Source organism: Labeo rohita, chromosome 12 (genome assembly GCF_022985175.1).
Source record: "Labeo rohita strain BAU-BD-2019 chromosome 12, IGBB_LRoh.1.0, whole genome shotgun sequence".
NCBI classification, from domain to species: Eukaryota; Metazoa; Chordata; class Actinopteri; order Cypriniformes; family Cyprinidae; genus Labeo; species Labeo rohita.
The window spans coordinates 64467-69045 of NC_066880.1; positions in this window are offsets into that span (position 1 = coordinate 64467).

Sequence of the window (4579 nt, forward strand, 5' to 3'; positions counted from 1 at the left end):
AGAGTCTATAGCAGGGGTGTCCAGACTCGGTCCTGGAGGGCTGGTGTCCTACAGAGTTTAGCTCCAACCCCAATTAGACACACCTGAACCAGCTAATCAAGCTCTTACTAGGCACGCTAGAAACTTCCCGGCAGGTGCGTCGAGGCAAGTTGGAGCGAAACTCTGCCGGACACTGACCCTCCAGAACAGAGTTTGGGCAGCCCTGCTCTATACCCATAAGATGATCATTTATTACCAACATTACTTATATGAAAAAAGTAACTCCGTTATATTACTAATTAGAGTAATCTGATTACTTAACTCGATTTACTTCTAATGCATTATTAGGGTTCTCCCCTGACAGTCTTGTCTGTGTTGTCTTTGTTTTATGTTTCTATGTTTGTGTTGTGTCTGAGCACATGGCTCTGTCACCAGTGTGGAGAGGCTGCACCTCAGGTTCCTGTCAGGCCACTGTTGCTACTACCGGCCTCCACCTCCTGCCTGCTCTCCTCTCTGGTGGTCTGTCTTTCTGGACTGGACTCTGTGGCCATTCACCTGCCTGTCTACAAGTCTCTCCCTGCCTATTGTTTGGACTGTGTTCACTCTCTGTCTCACCATCTCTTGTCCTGTCAGTCATTAACACTAACGCTTATTCTGCTCAGTCCTCCTTCAGATATCCTGACAATGCAAATAGTTCCATGGTAATCATTTGGATATCATGGTTTAACCATCACTGTACTGCAGTATGTTTTCTTTCCTCAGGTTACGTGATGGAGTGTTGAGAAAAGCTCTGCACAGTCCAGTTTTTCCGACTCCTGCATCGTGCAGAAACGGGGCTTGAAGCGACTGACCTCCTCCCGGCGGGTCGTTATGTCTGACAGCTCAGTAACGAGGGGCGCGCTGCGGCTTTGAGAGCCTGGAGCCGCCGGTGACGGACTGGAAGGGGCTGATTGCGTAGCTGCGCCGCGAGGCCCGCGGGCGCATGTTTTTCACCTCTGAAGACACGAGCTGACGTCTGGTCATGGAGCAGCGCTGTGAGCCTCTTCTCTGCCACAGACTGGCAGCTTGTTTAGCCTGACATCACGTCTCTATTACCCACAATGCCTGTTCCATTGCTGGTGTGCTCAGTAGCTCACAGGAGCCCTCCACACGTCTGTCTGACTCTCACGTGTCGTTTCCCCAGCAGATGTGTGCAGATTTAATCAAACTCATCTTTACCATGATCAAGGACCAAAACCCCACAAAATGCACAAACAGCTGCCGCTGCCGCTTTGAACTCTGAGCCAGAGAAAGTCAGAGACGCTGCTGACGGACGCGTGTGGAAATAAAGCAGATGGTAAACCAGCAACAAACACAAACCCGTTCACACTGCGGTTAAATACGGCATCACTCCGGTTCTGCTCACACACGTCACATATTCACTTTTATTTCAGCCCTATCTGTAATCTGTCTGTATTATGTTTTTCACAATTCAGATCAATAGAATGTAGTAAAGAGAAGTGACCTGAACTCTTCTGGACACGTACAGCTCATCTGAAGAGCTGGAAAATCACAGCTGGTGTCCATCAGTCCTGCGGTCTCTGTGAAACACAGATCACCATCAGAGAGAGCAGAACTATTGAACGGTCTGTGGGGATTCACTCATAATTGTCTCTAATTGTGTATATTTTTGTAAATCCGCGTGCAGCGCGTATGTGGGTCTCTGTGAAGACCAGGCCCATGGGTTTTTCATGGGTATTTCTGGAATTATTGCACAATTCATTCTCTTTAAATTTCGATGCGCTGATTAGTTACACATTCATAATGGTAATTTTAAGCATAATAGAAATTTTACATTAATATTATTTTGTTTAATAACAAACATGGGTAACACTTTACAATACGTGTGCACAAACATGCATTAATTCATGCTTTACTAATGCAGAGATAATCACAAGGTAATATTTAACTCATGAAGAACTGAACCATTTATTAATAATTACTTCATCAGTAACAAATTACCATTCTACATAATTCATAGATTAAATAATCAATAAATTGTTATTAGTTAAATGTGTCATAATGTATTAATTCCCTAATAACTTATTTTATGAACTAATAGTGTAAATTAATGTGTTAATGACCACAGTGGGTTGAAGCCACGCATTTTATCTTCCAGTTGTCTGCTTTAATTAATCATTAGCTGATGATTTGCAAATGCATCATTATGTTATGACTTTACTTGTTGAGGCACAGAACTATTAAAGGAGAAGTCCACTTTCAGAACAACAATTCACAAATAATGTACTACAATGTAAACAAAATTATGTTTTTGAGGAAAACATTTCAGGATTTTTCTTCATATAATGGACTTCATTGATGCCCCGATTTTGAACTTCCAAAATGTAGTTTAAATGCGGCTTCAAAGGCTCTAAACGATCCCAGACGAGGAAGAAGGGTCTTTTCTAGAGAAACGATTAGTCTTTTTTTTTTTTTTAAATAAAAATTTGTATATTTTTTTAAGCACAAAAGCTGGTGTAGCACAGGCTCTGGGATGCGCGTTCACGTACTATTGAATCACGTCGAAAGGTCACGCGGAACTACAGACCCAGTGTTTACAAAGCGAACGCACAAAGACTAAGAAAGAGCAAGTAAGTCAAACACTGTTTACAAACAAAAAGATAAGATCATTTTACAGACTCGGACCTTTGAGTCTCATTCAGCAAAATGAACGAATCTTTTTTCGAGTCATTTCGTTCATTTTAGCAAAATATAATTAAAATGTTACGTGTTATTTTCCTAACACATCTACTGCTTACACAAACGTTGATCACACTACAAACAAGACAAAACTATAATGCTATAAGAAACAGAAAAGATTCATTCATTGTTTGGTCTTTAGTCTATGATTAGCTCACCTCACCTCTTATCTGACAAGTTTTCGGGTTTGAGTCGTTCGCTCATCACGTGACATAAGATGAATGAACGACTCGAAAAACTCGAAGACTCCAAACAGGTGAACTAATCCCAGCACAGAACCTAACAGGATGAACAAATCACTCCCCGAGACGACTCGTTCTTCCCGAGTCACATTAAAGATTCATTCAAAATGAAAGAATCGTTCAAGAACGACCCATCACTAATTCGTAGCGCCGTAAACGTGCATCCCAGAGCCTGTGCTACACCAGCTTTTGTGCTTAAAAAGTATCCAAATTTTTCTTTTTTCAAAAAAAAAAAAAAAAAAAAAGACTAATCGTTTCGCTAGATAAAACCCTTCTTCCTCGTCTGGGATCTTTAGAGCTTTTGAAGCCGCATTTAAACTACATTTTAGAAGTTCAAAATCGGGGCACCAATGAAGTCCATTATATGGAGAAAAATCCTGAAATGTTTTCCTCAAAAAAACATAATTTCTTTATGACTGAAGACAAAGACATGAACATCTTCGATGACAAGGGCGTGACTAAATTATATGTGAATTGTTGTTCTGGAAGTGAACTTGTTAAGAAATATGTCATCGTGGTTATGGATTTAGAATTAGTTAGTCATGTGCCTCAATAAGTAAAGTCATAACATAATGATATCTTTGCAAATCATAGGTAATGATTAAAACATACAACTGGAAGTTGAAATGCATGGCTCCAACTCATTGAGGCACATGACTAACTAATTCTATATCCATAACCACAGTGACATATTACCTAACAATTAGTTAATAGTTCTGTGCCTCAACAAGTCATAACATAATGATACATTTGCAAATCATTAGCTAATGAGTATTTAAAGCAGACAACTGGAAGTTGAAGTACATAACTTTGACCACTGTGGTAATTAACATATGAATTTACATCATTAGTTAATAAAATAAGTTATTAGGGAATTACATTTTGACACATTTAACTAATAGCAATTTTTTGATTACTTAATCTATGAATCATATAGAATGTTCATTAGTTGCTGATGTAGTAATCATTAATAAATAGTTTAGTTCTTCATGAATTATACATTAACTCGTGATTATCTGAGCATTAATTAAGCATGAATTAATGTATTGTAAAGTGTCACCCAAACATGCAGTATGAAACATTACAGATGTAATGTGTTAAATCTGCTCCATTTGTTTAACTGAATTTGAATTAATTTGTTGAACTGATGTAATGATTTTGTAATGATGAATGTGCAGCACAGATAATAAACATTTACACACAGTTTATCACACTCATCTCTTGGTTTACACAGATGCTTACACGGCCTAGAAGGATTGAGATGTAAATCATCGAGTCTTGAGTTCTTTAAACAAACCGACTGGAATATTTCAAGAGGACTGCATTAATTGTCTCTGTAAGAGCAGGAACTATTGAATAGGTAAAGATTTAATTCGTCTGTTTCTCACAGCGACTGTATGAGCTCGTCGGTTTCAAAGGTCAAACTCATTCAGGGAGCAGAAGAGAGAAACCCCCCGACACACCCGAGCACAGATGCGCGTTTGAAATCCGTACGCTACAAAGACTCCGTTCACGCGGCGGTTCTGCCACCGAGCGGCCCAGTCGATACGGAGCCCAGCGGGTCCGGCGCCTTTCATCTGCTCCGGGCCAATCGCGGGATCGCGGCACACGGAAAGAAG